This window comes from Papio anubis, chromosome 8 (assembly GCF_008728515.1).
Source record: "Papio anubis isolate 15944 chromosome 8, Panubis1.0, whole genome shotgun sequence".
Lineage (NCBI taxonomy): Eukaryota > Metazoa > Chordata > Mammalia > Primates > Cercopithecidae > Papio > Papio anubis.
Window position 1 is genome coordinate 35,085,912 of NC_044983.1, and position 20,076 is coordinate 35,105,987.

The 20,076-nt window shown below is 37.9% G+C and overlaps 1 long non-coding RNA gene across 1 annotated transcript in view; it reads right to left on the reverse strand.

Annotated features, from left to right (window-relative positions):
• Positions 1-3,195: 3,195 nt before the first annotated feature.
• Positions 3,196-20,076, reverse strand: part of LOC103886738 — a 28,904-nt gene continuing 12,023 nt past the window's right edge. The window contains exons 2-3 of the long non-coding RNA XR_650530.4: positions 12,967-13,049; positions 3,196-12,273 (exon numbers count right to left, since the gene is read on the reverse strand). This is a non-coding gene — a long non-coding RNA (uncharacterized LOC103886738). The remainder of the gene's footprint in view (positions 12,274-12,966; positions 13,050-20,076) is intronic.

Genomic DNA, 20,076 nt, shown 5'->3' on the forward strand with positions numbered 1-20,076 from the left:
TAAACTAAAACTCAGAAAATTTTTAGAATTCAAAATGGTGAGATAGTTTAAGATAGAAATTGATCACATAGATTTCAGTTCTGGATTCCTAAAAACAGATGTAGCAGAGGATTTCAGGTACAGACTGATAAGCCCTTCTTTCCACGGGTTGGCCAGTAAAGCATGTTATTGAAAATCTGTGGTTAACTTTGACACAGAGAGGAATGATGTCATACAGTTTTGTAAGTGGTCAGCGATAGGCACTCTAGGTTAACATAACAAAGGCTAAAGTTTTCTATAGAAAACATAAGGATACTCTTGGCTAAATTAAGGCTGTATTAAGTTTAATTAGAGCTGTCACAACAGAATCTGTAACAAGGAATCCAGATTCTGAAAACATCTAGGTGTCAAGGTCATTCAGATTTTATTAACCTGAGGACTGAAAAAGGAACTGATCTATGGAGAGCATTGCCGCTGCAACAAGACAAGGTACTCGATGCTTTTGGCAGACATCATTTATTTTCGTCTTAACACAGACCTTATGAAGTAGGAATTATGAATCTTTATGTTCACATAGTTTATTAGTTAAGTTATAGCACCAGGTTCAAGTCGAGGCCAGTGTGACTCCAAAGCCCATGCATTTCCCATTGCATTATACTGTTTATGTGGAGGAGGCAGTAGGCATTGGACAGTAAGTAAAATTAAGTTAGCTAAATTACAAATGCATCCATGCTTTCACCTAACCATTCTACCTGGAGTAATTTACTTTGAAAAGATACCTACAGAAGTCCAAAATATAATTCACAAACTTATTGACTGCTGCATTATTTGTATTATTAAAAGTCAGAAAAGAACGCTAAATGTATCCTAATAAGGGAGAGGTTAAATAAGAAACAATGCAATTATACATTAAATTGCTATGTGGCCAGATAAAAAGGATGAAGAAAATATATCCTTACATGGAATAATCTTTAGAAAAAGTTAATTAAAAAACTAAGACGAAGAACACTGTATAAAGGGTTAATATTTATGTGAGAAGCGAGAGGAAATAAGAACATATATGTATATGATTTTATATATTATACACACCCTTAAAATGAGAATCATCAGAAAAAATAACCAAACATTTTTTAAATGTTCAGCTATAGATGGTAGAGAGCTATGGGGTGAGGGGACAGAGATAGAAATTAAATGTCTCTGAAATTGTTGTTTTGACTTTTAAACCATGTAAACATCATACAATGCCTAAAAGTAAATAATAATAAAACAGAAAAACAAAGGAATAAAAATTTTAAAGTGAAAACCATTTGAAACAAATGAACCTTATAATATTGGCCACATGGAGCAAATAATTATTTTAGTGTCATTAAAAACAGCACTGATGTAACACTGGGATATATTCTAAGACAAAAAAAAATTACGAAAATAAATTTAAAACTTTATCCAGAAATTTTGTTTTGTTTTCCTCAGTGGTAATATTTATTTCCTTGTTTTGAATCATTTTTGTGAATATTGTATTATGCTACAAATAGATAGTTGTTTGTTATTATATATCAAGATTTCATTTGTAAGGGAACAGAGATACAAATCTAAAGTTCAAGAAGTTAAGTAAATCTCTTGTTCAAGTTAAAATAAAAACAAAATGATAAATTCATGAGTTTAAAAAATCTATCCATGAAAGGGCCGAAGAGCAATAATACCTAAGTAGTATTGGGCACCACTTATGTCCAAAATTTGCTTTCTATACACCATTCGTCTCTAAAGGAGACTGTCTTTGTTTCTGAAAATAGCTGTTTCCAGATCTAATAGAGAAAATACAGTGTTGGGACATTTTTTGGTCCCAGAAAGCAAAAAGCATTCCAAGACCAATGGAGTTCTGTCAAAAGGACCCAGGGCCCAGTCAAAAGGGATTCTACCAATCAAAATTGAAACAATCTGAGTGACAAAATAAAGATAAAAGTATTTGATTTAAGCATATCGAATATAAACAATTTCAGACTACAATGATGCACACATACCCCTACACACTCACATAAATTTTAAAAAAAAGCTTCCATTAGAGATGACAATTATACCAAGTCCTTCTGTGGAAATTAGTAAATTAATGAATTAAACGATTATATTTTTATTTTATTGACCATAAAATTTCACCAAATAGTCCTAATTGATGAGGGAAAACTTTTATTATAGAAAAACATCGACTAACAATTATAGATGGAATAACAGGGGAAATACCACCACCATTTAATAGCTCCTAATAGGTATTTGATTCAACAAGGATCAAGAATGAATGCTAAAATCATTAACTGACAAGTTGATGGTGCTAAAAATACTGCCACACAGATAATCTCCTAATTGTAAAGGGAAAAAGATAACTTTACAATGGAGAAATCTGATTGCTACTATCATGAAAAATGAATCAACCAATCATTTTGTGCCTCCTGATATGACGGAACATGAAGTACCTACCATCACCAATAACTTACTTTGTTAAATTGTGGTTAAATATAAACAATATAAAATGTACTATTTTAACTGTTTTTAAGTGAACAGTTCAGTGGCATTAAGTGCATTCATATTGATATGCAAATATCACCACCATCTATCTCCAGAACTTTTTATCTTCCTAAACTAAACTTACCACCCATTAAATACTAACTTCTTACCTTCTCTTCAAAGTTGTGGTGACCATCATCCTACTTCCTGTCTCTAAGAATTTGACTACTGTAAGTACCTTATATATGTGGAATTATACAATATTTGTTCTTTGTGACTGGCTTGTTTCACTTACCAATGCTTCAATGTTGTAGCATGTGTCAGAATTTTCTTCTTTGTAAGGATGAATAATATTACATTGTGTATGTTATACTGACCGTTGTCTGAGCATTGGGCCTATTTATTCCTCCTAAAATTATCATTTATGAACCCTCAAAACGGCCACATTTCTCCAATACTCCCTTCCCCTATTAAGATGGATATACAACTATGTGTACCTCATTGGGTCATTGGATAACTATCCTGAAATTCTTCAGTGCTTATGCACATTAAATTTATTTGTATGCTTTTTTCTCTTATTAATCTGCCTTATTATCAGTTCATTTTTAGTGAATCTTTAGAGGGGAGGGGAAGGATTTCCCTTGGCCCCTACATAACAATTCAATTTCTTAAATAGTTGCAAGAATATTCAACTATCTTTCTTATATTGGGTGATACATATATATTATAAAAATTTGTTATATGTTATATAACAAATGTATATATATTATATAACAAATTTGTTTATTCATGCAACCATTGATGGACACTTAGGTAGTGTTTACCTTTTGGCTACCATAAATAATGGTGCTATGACCATGAGTGTATAAAGATCTGTTCTACTCACTGACTTCAGTTTTTTGGGGTTTATACCCAGGAGTGGAATTGCTGAGTCATATAGTAATTCTATGTTTAGTTCTTTGAGGAATTGCTTTACTGTTTCCCACAGCAATTGCATTATTTTACATTCTTATCAGCAAGACAAAAGGGTTCCAATCTCTCCACATTCTGGCCAAAAATTACTTTTTCTGGTTTTGTTCGTTTGTTTGACAATAGCCATCCTAATGCATGGTAATTGGAATCATATGGTGTCTCTCCTGCTGTTATTGTAGATCTGCCTATTTGTCCCTTCAATTCTGTCAATATTTGCTTCATATATTTAGAGCTCTGATGTCTGGTGCATACAAATTTATAATTGTTATATCTTTGATTAACTGACACTTTTATTATTATACAAGGTCTTTCAATATATCTTGTAATGGTTTTTGACTTAGTCTATTTTGTCTGATATTAGCATAGGAACCTCTGCTTTCTTTTAGTTAATGTTTACGTGGAATTTCCCACCCTTTATTTTTCACTTTCAACCTATGCATATCCTTAGATCTAAAGTGACTATGTGGTAGATAGCACATAGCTAGATCCGTTAAAACAAAAATTCACTCCATCAATCTAAGCCTTTTGTTGGAGACTTTAACCCATTTATAATTAATTACTGAAAGAGCAGCACTTACTTTTGACATTCTGTTATTTATTTTTCATACATCTTATTTAATTTTTTATAGTGACATTCTAATTACCTTCTCATTTTATTTGTGTATATTCTACAGATATTTTCTTTTTGGTTAACATGGGGATTATATTTAACCTCCTGAAGTTATAATAATCTATCTTAAATGAATACCAACTCAATTTCAATTGCATACAAAAACCCTACTCCTTTGTAGCTCTGCCCCCTTTATGTTATTTATGTCATAAATTACCTCTTTATATATGTGTGCCTGTTAACAGATTTATAATCAATTTTATGCATTTGTCTTTTAAACCTTATCAAAAATAAAACATCGAATTAAAAACCAAAATTACAATGACAATTTTAAAAAATGTCTTTGTACTTCCCTTTATCAGAGAACTCTATATTTTTGTATGGCTTTTGAGCTACTATCCAGCATCCCTTCATTTCAACTTGAAGGACTACATTTGGAATTTTTGTAGAGCAGATTCAGTGGTTATGAACTCTCACAGATTTTTGTTTATCTGAGAAAGTCTCAATTTCTCCCTGTTTTTTGAAGAACAGTTTTGCCACATATAGAATTCTTGGTTGATGGTTTTGTTTTATTTATTTTTTTCCGCTTTGTATATGTATCAATCTACTGACTTCTGGCCTTCAATGTTTCTTCTGAGAAATCCACTGATAATCTGGGGACACACTGATAATATTGGGAAATTCTGTGATTTACTCATGACATGAATAGTCATTCTGCTGTTGTTCTTCTCCAGATTCTTGCTTTGTCTTTGACTTAGCAATTTGATTATAATGTGTCTCACTGTGGGTCTCTTCAAGTTTGTAGATCATTGAGCTTCTTCCACTTGTAGAACCATACCTTTCCTCAAATTTTGAAAGTTTACAGCAATTATATTTTTCAAGTAGTCTCTCTACCCTTTTCTCTCTTTCTTCTCCTTCTGAACATATAGTGTATGTATTTGTCTGTTTAATGGTACCTTATAAGTTCCTTAGGTTCTGTTCACTTTTCTTAATTCTTTTTGTTCCTCACACTAGATAATTTCAAATGTCCTGTTTTCAAATTTTCTGATTCTTTCTTTTGTCTGCTTGAGTCTCTTGTTGTATAACTGTAGTAAGTTTTTTAATTCAATGATTACATCTTTCAGCTGTGGGACTTCTGTTTGGTTATTTTTATTAAATAACTTCTAGCGCTTTGTTGCTCTTCTCATAGTATTCATTTATTACTTTCCTACGTTTCTTTACTTATCTGTCATGTTTTTATTTAGCTCTGGGAATATTTAAGACAGTTATTTTAAAGTATTTTTCTAGTAAACATGACGCCTGTGTTTTTTAAGGATAACTTCTGGAGATGTATTTTCTTCCTTTGAATGTGCCATGATTATTTATATGACAAATATGGGAAAATGTTCCAATTGTTTGATTTAGGTAGAGGATATATGGGTAGTAATTGTACTATTCTTCCTGCCTTAGAAGATATTTGAAACTATTAAAAATAAAATGCTCAAAATTTAAGAGGTCTAAGTAGAGTAGAACAGGATTAACCACTTATAAGAGCAGAAACTTGTGGTGCAAACAAACAGGGAGCTGAAGTAGCTAAACACAGTTCACAATGGTTGGAATACTCCTCAGTCCCACTGATTTCTCTCACTCATACTTCTTTAGTACGTATGGGTTAGACAATAATAAGCTGGGGATGCTTGTACCTGTAGATCTCAGATGAGGTTGATACTTTCCTTCTCCATAGATTATAGGCAACATAAATATAGAAGCAGTATTTTTCGTTCCTTTTGTCACTCCTTATAGCATCTACCTGTACAGACACTGCCACGGTTATAAATTACCAAGAGGCTTATGAAAATTTTCAGAGGGGAGTGACAATGATAAACACTGTCATAATTTTCTACTTCAACCTTTGTCCACACTTCTGTGCAATGTGACTTTACAGTACTTCCCATCAAAATGTGGAATCTATTCCTTAATTGTTTGCATCTGGGCTGTGACTTGCTTTGACCAATAGAATGCAGCAGAAATGATATTTGTACCAGTTCCAAACCTACTCTTCAGGAGGCCTTGCGTGCCTTCACTCTCTCTCAGAATCCTCCCAGCCACCATGTGAACCAATACAGGCTAGCCTGTTGTGTATTAAAAGATACTTGCTCAGTTCTCCCCGATACCCCAGCTAACAGGTAGCCAACCTGGCTTTCCATAAGCTGACAGATGCATAACTGACAACAGAGCAGAATAACTGGACAGCTGAGCCTAGCGCAAATTGCTGACTCACAGAACTGTGAGCTAAAAATAAAATTGTTATCTTTTAAGAGATGGGGTCTTGCTATGTTGCCCAGACTGGCTACAAACTTCTGTTCTCAAGCAATCCTCCCACCTCAGCCTCCCAGCTGAGACTACAGGTATATGCTGAAGCAAATGTCTCAAATGGTTGTTGTGTTAAGCCGCTCAGTTTGAGGTGGTGGTGCTTTGCATAGAGAAAGATAGATGATGCTAAAGATGAAGGAGGATGATTTTAAAAAGAAAGAGAGAAGGAAGAAAAAAATAAAAGAGCTCCTGAGCATATGTATGACTTCTTTTCATGGATCTCTTAAACCTACATTTTATTTAATCGTAGTTTCTGTTGCATTGGGAGCATTCAGCAAAAACACAAAAGTTATGTTGCATTACTTCTATTTTCTCATGCATGGGATTTGAAATATTTTTACAGACAAAAGAACTCATTATAATTCAAGAGAGTTTATCTCATTTGCCATTTGTTCATATCTACAGAAGCAGCATCTGTCTTCCAGCAATGGGTAGCTACTTAGTCTCACCTATCAGTTTTTCCTTTGATTAATCCCACAAACCAGAACATTGTTGCTTTCCTGTGTCTGTTACGACTTTACCTTTTTAACTGCTATATTTTTTTAAAGCTGTTAATGGAGTGCTGAGTGAGGTGACACCTCAGACATCGACTAGATTCCAGAAGACACAAGGATTCTGGTCCCCAATTCGAAGCTCCTAATTTCTTCCTCTACCTCCACCATACACCACCTCTGAGTATAAAACAATATACCCGGAAATACGTGATGAATCTTATCCAGTAAAAAATACTGACAAAGACCTAAAAAAAAGATCAATATCAAAGTCCACACTAAAGATATTTATTTGAAATATTTATTCACAATCAGAATGTCAGTGTGCTGTCTTGATACTGTGTAAGGATCTCAAAGAATATCTGTGGACAGAGGAGATTAAAGAAAAAGTGGAAGTAAATTTAGAGAAATATCAAACTAAAGAATCACTCAAGTGCCTACCCTTCTCACTCCTCCTCACGTTTTCCCCCACTCCATCAAAGGTTTTGAAAAATTGTAAGAAGTCTGGGGAATTTGGAGGCTGAGCAGGGCAGAGAAGCTTATGTTCATCAGAGAATAAGTTGGATTAAAATAGAAGAAGCAGAAGAGACATCTGATCCACTTCTGCTTCTGTAATATTGGCTTCAGCTACCTTTCTCTTGGGTCCTGACCTTCTCATTCAGTGAGATGCTCTGACAGATTGAAATAAAGTGATTAATGCCAATAAATTTAATTAATGGACCTGTCCAGCAGTTCAGCTGCAGTAGTTAATGTACTTCTGTGGCCCTCTCATCCCTCCCCACCTAGGGTGAGAAGGACAGGGAACCAATGGCTCCCAATACACTATGCAAGAGAATTGCCCAGATATTTTAGTGAAAAAGGTAGACAGGCTCCATCCCTGACCCACACTGAAATCAACGTATTTAAGGATGGGGGCCTACTAATTCAAATTCAGAAAACTATCCCAGTTAATTTTCCTGCAGCCATTCAGATGCTGGTTCATGGATAAAATTTTGGAAATCACTGGAGAAGATGAAATTAAGATCAAGATTTTATGATGTGATATTTATAGAGGTTTTAGTAGAGTTAGTTGACTTCTATAGAATTACTTTAGACACCTCCATAAGTATGCCATTTGAGTGAGACTCTAAAGTAGATAACACAAATATAAATACCTACAGAATAAACAGGCAAGTAGAAAGTGCCAAAAGCCAGAGACTAAAGCCCTCTCTAAAAGTCATAACCCATTACTGCCATTTAGAAATGAGGGCACAGTGTGATTGTTCAAATACATATGAACATTAAGATATTTTAAAGTGAAATTTCTTAATTTTAAAATCATAACAACTTAGTTTTAAAAACTTAAAATACTGTTTTAATGCCTAACTGGATGCTTCTATGGGTCTGAATGTGATTGCCAGCTCCCTTTAGGTATCTGCAAATAAGTTGTTACCTTTGTATAACTTCAATCTATAATAAACATTCTGAAGTATTCCAAGTATCAAAGGATTTTAAGCACAACAAAAAATTACCCCAAATTGAGTAATGACTAATCTTTACCAAATACAATTTTTCCACTCAGCATGCATGAGGGTAGGATAGACATCATTCTAAACACAAACTTGTATGGTGCTCAGCAGCACCCCCTCCCCAAATACAAACTCGAACACACACAGATATTATCTACCAGGGTCTATCTGTATGATGTTATACACACCAGGTGTTTGTTTTAGGCTGGAGGAGGGCACCTTATTCAGGGAGACTTGGGATAATGAGATAATGAAACAACTACTACTACTGTCAGTGCTTCCTGAGCTGTGGTTTTTGACTCCTTGTGGAGAAAGATGTTAAAACCACAGGATAAAATAGCTGTTTCCTTGAGTCTTTATGGGACTCTGAGTACAAGTGCTGCTTGGGGGCCTGGGTGAGAAAGTCAACACAAGCCAAGAGATTGGTATTCTCTGCTTCTTTCTGGTTACTCTATAGCTCCAGCACCTGGAGGGCTGAAGGATAATATAGCTTCATTTGGTGTCACCTGGGATGCTGCAGCCTTTATGGAGGTGGAGTCAGGGCTTCAACATCATTTGGAGTGGCAGCCCTGACAGTGCCAAATGATCGACTTTGAGTCACTTGTGAGCAGGCACCACCTACAAAGAGATCACAGTTGATATAAGCCAATTTGTTCCTGTATCTCAATGAAACTATGCAGGCAACTCCCAGAAAATTGATGCCTCCCCACCACATACCCACCACCATCACAAGCCATGGCTGTACTGAATGTCTTATTCACCCTAATAATTTCTGTTAAGGATAGACCTAAGCCAATTTAGCCATTCAGAGTCATCAGGTTCTCCTTGGTAAATATTGGTTGCCTGCAGTGACTAGTGATGGCTGCAGTCAGTTGTTTTCTCTACAATGTTATTGCTAGATGCTATGTTTAAAAAAATACAAATTCTGAAACAAGTACCAATATGTATTAATGAGCAGGCATCAAAACATGCAAACAATGAGGTCTTGCAAACTTGAGGAACTGCTAGCTCTCCACCCTTCCCACTCTTCTCTTTTGCACACCACAAGGCCACTAATAGCTCACACTGAGACAACCCTACAAATACTCTGATGGCAGAAAAGCAATGTTTCTAGTCTCATAGAGCAAATAATTCTCCATCAGGTGAGAAAGTTGGGAATAAGGGGAGTTTTAGAGCTGAGGTGCTACTCAAAAAATATTAGCCTGCTGGGATCATAGAGGATTGATCATGCAAGAGTAGATTTTTCTGTACAAACCTTTCCAGACAGCATCTATTGAATGCTATTTATTTCTCCAACAATATATTTTTAATATTCCTTATGTCAGTTAATAAACCCTCCAGTACTGAATCAGACTGTGATATGTGAAACACATTGTGTGTAGCTACTTCTGTGAAGTGTGAACTGTGGTATAAAGTTTTCTAAATTCTAAACAACCACCTCTGAAGCATCCTGAAATGGAAATTACTGGGTAACATTCTTTACTTATGTGATCATCCCTGCAGTACAGATTCATGTTAACTTGCACACACATCCACACCTCACACTCTCCAGATATTTTTAGATAATAAAATAATATCCCACAGAACACTATTTTTTGCACAAGGAACCTACTTTATAGTGAATTAACATTACAGTAAAGGAGATCAAGCTGGTGGGTTTCACTGATCTTACGCTCTATTCAATTGTCTAGAAGCAGCTGGCTCTGTAAAATAGAATGGTATATGAAGACTCTGGCACAATATTAATCAGGAGAAAATACCACATGAGACAGAGGTGTTGCTCACAGGCTTGGTATCCCCTCTAAACAGCAACCAACAAGGGGCTCTTTCCCCCTGGATACACAGGCACAGAATACAACTGGTTGAAGTGAAAGGAGTCCCTCTTATTTTTATGCACATAATGGTCTTCTCACAAAATTTCACCTTGTGTATCAGCAAATATATACCTCCTTGATAAGCAAGATCACTTTTATTGGCCAATATCCCAATATTATAAACCTCCTTTCCTCCTGTTGACTTAGTGGCTGGAGAAGCCCAGATTTATCAAGTGGATGTCTCAGCTTCATATACAATGGAAGCATTGTTTATTCTCCTGCTGGAAGCACCAGTATTCTCCTGAAATATTAAAATCTTAAAACCATGGGAGCCTAAGGTTTATCTTGTATTGGACAATGAAAAGAGTGGTATATGGCAGTAGTAACACTTGTTGCTTGATCACTGAATATGGTTTGGCTGTGTCCCCACCCAAATCTCATCTTGAACTGTAGCTCCCATAATTCCCATGGGTTGTGGGAAGGACCGGGTCGGAGATAATTGAATCATGGAGGCAGTTTTCCCCATACTATTCTTGTGGTAGTAAATAAGTCCCACGAGACTTGATGATTTTATAAGCGGTTTCCCTTTTCGCTTGGCTCTCTCATTCTGCTGCCATGTTAAGACGTGCCTTTCCTCCACCATGATCGTGAGGCCTCTCCAGCCACATGGAACTGTGAGTCCATTAAACCTTTGTCTTTATAAATCACCCCGTCTCAGGCATGTCTTTATCAGCAGTGTGAAAATACCATTATTTGAATCTCCTTTCAATGTTTGGGGAATTATTGATGAGAAGCACAGCATACCCCACCCCGCCCCAACTATAGAAGCTGATTATTACAGGTAGCCACGTTCCAAGCCTCTTTTGTAGTTAGTGCATGGCACATGGTCTAAGCATAGCTAATAACAAGCACTCATTCTGGAATTTGAATGAGAAACTGATGAAACAAAGAATTAAGATAGGAGGAAACTTCTCTGCAAGCAGATGAGAGGTGCATCTAGCTTCCCAGGTAACCAAGCCATGAAATGCCAGCAATAGCATCCAGTGATGAGTGTCACAATGAGCCCCATGCCCACTATGGTGCTCAGGGACCATACTAATTTTCTATTGCTATATAAAAAATTATCACCATCTTAGTCCGAAAAACAACACACACTGATTTTCTCACCATTCTGTATGGCAGAAGTCCAGGTGGGTATGACTGACCTCTCCATTCCAGGTTTTATAAGGAAGAAATCAAGGTAGTGGCCAGTCTGAGCTAATATCTACAGGCTCTGGGGAGAATCTGTGCAGAAGAGTAGCTCTTTCATGGTTTCCTGGTGACTTTTCATGTATTTATGTAGCTCATGCATGCAAAGGCTTGAACCACAGCTTACCTGAGCCTTAGAAGAATGCTTTGTGATCCTTCCAGAACAGGAGAGGCTAGGAGCATGATGAGGAGCTTCTGTGAGGCCATCTCCCACTGAACCTACCTCTCCCAAGAGGCTTTCATGAGATGATATGGTTTACTGCAGCTTCCCAGGTTGTGATGAGGCATGGGAATGTCTTCTCTGCTCCCCTGAAAATGGAGCTGTAGGATATAAGACTGCTTAGCTATAGTGTAGAGTTAGCTCCCCAGGAACACCATAGCCCACAATCCATATTATAGCCCCCTTTTGTTTCTGTATAATTCTTTCTGGTGTGAGGGATGAGGACCATTGGGAACTGCAGCCCTTGGTTAATCTCCCTCTTGCTGTCTATGTAAGTAAATCAGCTGTTTGAATCTAAAAAGTGGCTTGTTGTATTTTTACTAAACAGTAAATGAGACTTGCCTTGTCTTGGGTGGGCTTGGAGACCTGCTTCCAAGCTTATTCAAGTTGTTGGCAGAATTCGGTTTTTTTGTGGATGTGGGCTGAGTCTCCCATTTTGGCTGACTGTCTGCTGGGAATGGTTCTTATCTCATCAGGCTCCAGTCAACCCTCATCATGTTGCCGCCTCCATTTTCACACCAGCAGTGGTGCAAATCTCATTCTTCAAATCTCTCCAACTTCTCCATCAGATCTCTTCTTTCTCCTTTCAGAAAAAGTTCTGTTTTAAGGTTCATATTATAACATTGGCCCCACCTGGGTAATATGGGATAGTTTCCCTATTTTAAGGTTCATAAACTTAATTACATTTGCAAAGTCCCTCTTGTCATGTAAAATAACAATGTCACAGGCTCTGGAATTACGGTGTGGATATCTTTTGGGATACATTCTGCCAACTAAAATTGGAAATGATGTTGGCATCTCATGAGACCAGATTTACGGCACAATTTTGAGTCTTGCTATGCCTAGATGGCTTTCAAGCTTGGTTCTACAGCACTTCCAGCTACTCAAGCTACAGTGAGCTACTCAATATCTCTCTATAAATCCCTCTCCTGCTTGTCAGAGTCAACTTTTATTTCTTGCAAGTAAAATTCTAACTGATACCGATCCACATCATTTTTAGCACTGTTGACAAATATTGGATGACATTTCTTAGGGCTTAAAAATTTTTGCCAAATGATCATAGCCCATAGACTGGCTTACAAATATATCCTTTACGACTTTCTAATAACAATGACATCTTGGCATAAAAAGCTTCCTTTTCTTTTTTGAGACAGTCCCCTCTGGGGCTTGTGGTATCAATGTCTGTAACTGTCTTATGAAATAATTCCTTATTCTCAACTGACCATTATTAGAGAAAACAATTGAGAAAGTAGCCACCCAAAGACAAACACCTTACCTCTCACTCCCAGTAAGAATCTTCCATCCTACTCTCGCCTCCCTCAGTCTTATTCTCAGTCAAGGTTATTACACAGACATCATCTGAAATTACAGAGGAAGCAATCACTCCATATCATTTAACTTCTTGCAACTGTACTTTGAACTAATTGTTCCCCTTCCTCTAGGAGCCATCAGAGGTAACCCCACAATGTCTTGCATCCCTGCTGGCCTTAGGTACCACCTGCACTCTTGTCCCCTTCCTGCTTGGAACCCCTCATAGTCTGGTCCATTGCCTTCCCCTTCCTGCCCATGCAAAGTCTACACTATGCACATTAGATGGCCTCACCTGGAAACAGCAAGTCCATCTTCAACAGTTGCTGATTGTGCTTTTACTGAAAGCTGGTTTTCCCATTTCTCTAAAACTCCCCCAGTTGGAGGCCTTTTATCTCCCTCTCTCATTTCCCCACACCGCAGGGCCATGAGGCAGCATAAGTGTTCTCTGTGCTCCCTCTTGCCTCTTCCATACCCTTTCTCCTTCCTCCTGCAATATCCCAGCTCCTCCGATACTGAAGCCACCAGAATATACCAGAGATGCTGCTCCCTCCTTGCTATCATCTGCAGACATCTCATTCTCATCTCTTAACTGAAGAGGTTACCAAGTAAAATGGCTTACTCCTAGATGCACAGGAAGCCAATATTATATCCCTGGGTTTTTGAGAAAAGAAAAGCATTTTTTATTGCAAGTCAACCAACAAGGAGACTAGAGTCTAGCTCAAATCTGTCTCCCTGTACTGGCTCTAAGGCAGTCATTTTATTAGAAAAGGTTTAGGGGGTGAATTCTGAGATTAGTGGGTGATTGGTGGGAGGAAAGAGGAGGACTAAAAAGTTCTCAGGCATGCACAGGTATCTCTTCACTGCCTTCTCATGAGTCAGTCACGTGTGCACATTTGATGGGCATTATTAGTATGAAACATGTGATCGAAATTTGGGCTGTGACATCAGCAAGCCCATTCTGCATAGACTCCAGTTGGTCATATTTGTTCCAATCAATTGTAATCAATGTTTGGCAGTCTTTGAAATCTCATGAGTGGGGGAAGCTTCAGCATTTCAGCAAGTCTTTTGTTGTTGTTTAATCTGCCATCCTACAAACTCATGAATATCTTAGTCATTAGTTTCTTTAACTATTTTGGGCACAGTTTCAATTCGATATGGTTTGGCTGTATTCCACCCAACTCTCATCTTGATTTGTAGCTCCCATAATCCCCACAGATTGTAGGAGCGACCTAGCAGGAGATCATTCAATCTTGGGGGCAGTTTCTCCCCTATGGTAGTGAATAAGCCTTGTGGTAGTGAATAAGTCTCACGAGATCTGATCGTTTTATAACAGGTTTCCCTTTTTGCTTGGCTCTTATTCTTCTGCCTGCTGCCATGTAAGATGTGACTTTGCTCCTCCTTTGCCTTCTGAGACCTCCCCAGCCATGTGTAACTGTGAGTCCATTAAATCTCTTTTTCTTCTAAATTACCCAGTCTCGGGTATGTCTTCATTAGCACCATGAGAACAGACTAATACACAATTCTTGTGGTCTCTGCTCAGATTCCAACTTCTTAAAGGAGCCTTCCATGCCACCCCATCTGAAGTCACTTTACCTCCGCCTCATTTCTTCTCTAGCCCATCAACCTGCTCATTTCCTTCAGAGCATGTATATTCTGAAGTTTTTTAAATTACTTTATTCATTTGTTTAGTGTATGTTTATCCTCATTAGAATAAGCAAGGTCCTCATCTTTCTATTTCACAGATATAACCTCAGTACCTAGAATAGTGTCTGACACTTTTAAGAAAAATTACCTACCTGAAATTAAGTCACAGTTACATGAAGTTCTACTTTCATGTTGTATCCAAAGAGCCAATTTTCCTACTGCTATTGATAGAATAGTAAGCTTTGCTCCTGCTAACATGCAATGTTTTGTGATATATTACATAGCAATATTGGGTCTGTTTCATGATTTTCTACTCTCTCATTTGAATGCATTTGTCTGATTTTTCTGGCAAAGCCAAACTGTTTTAATTACTGTGACTTGATAAACTTGGTAATACTAGTAGGACAAGTTTCTCCCCGCCCCTTTTTTTTTTTTTTGACAGAGTGTGGCTCTGTTGCCCAAGCTGGAGTGCAGTGGCACGATCTCAGCTCACTGCAATCTCCAGCTCCTGGGTTCACGTCATTCTCCTGCCTCACTACAGGTGCCCGCCACCACGCCCAGCTAATTCTTTTTTTTTTTTTTTTTTTTTTTTACTTTTAGTAGAGACAGGGTTTCACCGTGTTAGCAAGGATGGTCCTGATCTCCTGACCTCGAGATCCGCCCGCCTCGACCTCCCAAAGTGCTGGGATTACAGGCTTGATCTTTTCCCCTTTTAAGCTTTTCAGAGGAAGTCTCTTTTATATGGATGTTAGAGTTCAACTTATTAGGGTACTTTCAATGTACAATGACAATGGAGTAAATCATGAGTGAAAAAAATAACTTAAATTTGATTATATAAAAATACAAACACTTTGGGAGGCCAAGACAGGCAGATCATCTGAAGTCGGGAGTTCAAGGCCAGCCTGGCCAACAAGGTGAAACTCTGTCTCTACTAAAAATACAAAAATTAGCCAGGGGTGGTGGTGCACGTCTGTAATCCCAGCTACTCGGGAGGCTGAGGCAGGAGAATCACCTGAACCTGGGAGGTGAAGGTTGCAGTGAGCCAAGATTGTGCCACTGCATTCCAGCCTGGAAGACAGAGTAAGACTACCTAAAAATAAATAAATAAATAAATAAACAAAACAAAACAAAACACAGAAAGAACTTTAGCATGTTGCAAAACACCAGAACCAAACTTGGGAATAGTTAAACAATATGTAGCAGTATTTGTGTTGGGGTTTGACAGAGGCTATGAGTCCTCTTAAGGAATCAGGTCATACCATCCTCAGGACCAGCCTCAACCTGCCATCAAACTCCCAAAGGCCCCACCACCACAGAATGCTCAGGGACAGGGAAGGGATGCTGCACACAGCCAATCACTTGGAAATATCTGGGAGCCAGTAAGAAAGAGAGAACAGCAACCTTCAGCATAATCAGGATTTAAATGTGTCCACAGATCTGACAGATGGACTGGACAGAAAGCAGGAAATGGAGGAGTGTGTCTGGAAGAAAGGGCTTGCTGCTTGATGCACTAGAAGCCAACATCATGGCCTTGGATTTCTGAGCAAAAAAAAAAAAAAAGCTTTTTATTTTAGAGCAACCAACAAGGTGAGTGGAGTCAAGCTCCAACTCTCTCCCAGGGCTGGCCTGGTATTTTTATTAGAAAAGGTTTAGGGGGTGGATCTGGGGATTAGTAGGTGACTGGTGGAAGGAAAGGGAGGTCTGGAAAATCCTCGGACCTGTGTAGTTGTCTCTTCATGCCTCCTCCTGGGTTGTATGCATAAATTCACAGGGAGTTAGTATGAAGCATGCAACCAACATTTGAACCAGATTGTTCTGTGCAAACTTCAGTTGGCCATATTGGTTCCAACCAATTTCAGCCAGTTTTGTTATTTTATAAGCAGAGGGAGTTTTAGCATTTCAGCAAGCTGATTTTATTTTTTATAATGTCATCATGTAAACTCAATAATTGGCCACTCGTTTCTTGACCTCAAGAATTGGCCACTCGTTTCTTGACCTCTTTGGGGCACAGTTTCAAAAGTGTCAGAGCCTAAAGATCAGTGAAAAGGAGTGTGTGAAGCTGGCCTGGTCATGCCTGTTGCAGCCCCTCTATTCTTGGAGTCCTCTGCTATCTGATAAGGAAAAATCTAAGGCAGGAAGGAGCAGATGGAATTCTGTTTCTAAGACCCCAGTGAACTGCTGCGGAAAGCCCTTTCTGAAGAGCTGGTCCTGCCAGTCAGTCACACAGAAGATCCCCTTGTTGGTTCAGGAATGTGGAGAACAGCATCAGGCTGACGGCCAAGGATGATGAGACAGAAAGAGGAGCCATCACGGAAAGGAACAGATGCCTGATTTTCTTGCCAGTTCCTCCCTTTTCCCTAACCAAGTTCTAGGGAATAATGGGGTGAGGGGAACCCTAGTAGAGTTTGATTAGGAGGTGAAGACTCTAATTTGTGGAATTTGGAATTGCTAAATATTTGTAATCACTGGTAGGTGAGGTCAAGACACCTATGAGCTATAAATAAGAGAACCAAAGGGTTAATATTATCCTCAATGGAAAAGATGTTCTTAACTCAAATAAAGACAGGACTGGCTTTCCAATGGAAAAAAAAAGTCAAATATATACATAAACACACACACACACACACACACACACACATATATATATATGTTTTGAGACAAAGTTTTGCTTTGTTGCCCAGGCCTCAGTGCAATGGCACAATCTCGGCTCACCACAACCTCCACCTCCCGGGTTCAAGCAATTCACCTGCCTCAGCCTCCCAAATAGCTGGGATTACAGGCATGCGCCACCGTGCCCAGCTAATTTTGTATTTTTAGTAGAGACAGGGTTTCTTCATGTTGGTCAGGCTGGTCTCGAACTCCTGAACTCAGGTGATCCACTGCCTCGGCCTCCCAAAGTGCTGGGATTACAGGCGAGAGCCACTGCACCCAGCCTATACTTTTTAAATGTTAAATATAATAATATGGGTGAAATGGAAAAGACCTAGGAGTTCCAGTAGGCATAAAAATATTTCAAGCTTTCTAAGAAGAGATTTGGCAACAAATATCAAACACTTTAAAGGAGCTCATTGTCTTTAAAATAGTAATTTTATTTTTAGGACTCAACCCAAGGAGCTCACTGGAGATGGAGACAAATATTTACAAAGATGCTTATGCAGCATTTTTAATCATAAAAACATTGGAAAGAGCTTAAATATGTAGGAGATGGCTAAATAATTAAGATAATGTAATAAGCATTATGCAGTCATTCAAATGATGTCTTAAAGTAATGTTACTGACATGGAAAATATTCAATATATAATGTTCAATGGAAGAAAAAAAAGATGCAAAACGATATAGTATGATTACCTACAAGCCATAAAATCACTGAACTGTACCTCAGGCATTACCCAGGCCACTGCGATCATTTTATGGATGAAGAAATTAAGGTTCAGAAAAAAAATTAAAGATCGGAGAGGATAAACGACTTCCTCAAAGTCACAGAGTTAGTTTGGAGCAGAACCAGGACTAGAATTCTGAAGTCCCTGAACTCTCCACTGAATGTTTCTGAAACTGGCTCACAAAAATTTTTCTTAACCATAATATGCATTTATGCGTTTTTTTTAAAAGGGCTTCCAACCTCCTACCTATATCACTACATTTCTCTCTCTCTCTCTCTCCCTCTCTGCCTCCCACCCCCTTTTTTTCCATTATTATTACTCTTATCAATCTATTATGACTCTGGCTACTAAAACTGCCTTATCTCCAAATCCTTATCTGACTAGGTAAAGGGAATTCTTTTTTGTTCTTTTCATCAGATCATTAACACTTTAAGAAACATACATTGATGTCTACGGCCATACCACACTGAACACACCCGATCTCATCGGACCTCAGAAGCCAAGCAGTACTTGGATGGGAGAAATATACATTCATGAGGGGAATGTCCCTAGGCCTTCTCAAATTTGCAAATCTGAAAATACCCCTATTACACATCATTTTTCCATAAAATGCTATGTAAAGTATAACTTAAAATTTTAAGTGACCCCCTTAGACAATTAATGATTCTATAAATTCAATACTGAAGGCTTTACACAGCTATTAAAATAAATTCTGGCAGAAATAGTTCCACAGATTGCTCACTCTCGTTTCTCTGTAGAGAGCATGATAATTCTGAGTTGAACTCAGCATTTGACTCTATTTTTTTTTTTTTTTTTTCTTTTCTGTCTAAGAAGTATAATCTTCGGAACCACTTAACTTTTATCCCAAACTTAGCTACTGACTTCCTTTTCCAGGTCATTTTTTCAAAAGAAATAAATGTGTGTTTTCGTGTTTGGTTTTTTGTTGTTGTTGTTTTGTTTAATTCAATCACTACCTACAGCCAAGAGACAGTGCTGAGCAGAGAACAGAGTTACATCTAGATTTAGATACAGGGAAGCCAATTATGTTGCCACCTATTAAGATCACTCTAAAATACTAAATTCGAATTCATAACGCTGTTGTGGTATTGGGTGCCTATAATCCCAGCTACTCGGGAGGCTAGGCAGGAAGAACTGCTTGAACCCAGGAGGTGAAGGTTGCAGTGAGCCGAGATCAAGCCACTCTGTCTCAAAAAATAATAAACAACAACGACGACAAAAATTCATGATGCCCACAAAATTATTAATTACTATGTTCCAAAATAATTGAAATTTTAAAGGTTATCCCAAAATGCCAAGTTTTGTTTTCCTATAGCGTTTCATTCCTAGTAAGACACTTTATCACCTCGAGTTTATTTTTTAATATTTTCCTTTGCCTACCTATCCCACTTCCAATTAGCTGAGGTGGCTATTGTGTGTTCCTAACCTCATCTATAGCCCAGCGATAAACACTTTACCAGTTGCTCAGTACTTACCTGCTTGTCTGACAAAAGATCTGCAAACACTTCAGTCCCAGATTGTTGGTAGGATGGAAGCAGGAAAAATCTAAAATGCATGCTCTTGGGATACCCCTATGGTCTCATACAGCCCAGTCTTTGATTTCCTACATTATCTCAAAGCAAATGCTTTGCTCTATTAAAACAGATTAAAATCTGCCATGACCTATCAAGTCTTTTCTTTAATGAAAGGAGAATGAGAAATACATCAGTTAATACAGCAAATGAAAGGGGGAAACTGCATTGTAAAAGTATGGTTGAGGAATCAAATTTCACTGTCCCTTGCATGAAATAAAATACAGATGGACATTCTAATAGTCATGTTCTTCTTTCCTTACCTAGAAAATACCAGTCATCTCAGGATTATTGGATAAGTGTGTCAAGACAAAGTCTGGCCTCATCATGCTGACAACCATGAAGGGTCTAGAATGTGGCCTAATGTGCTAGAAGCCCAGACTTCTCACCGGTGACCTAGGGACAGGCCCTGTTCATTATTACATACATATTTGGGACTTTGAACAATTCAATTATTTTTTA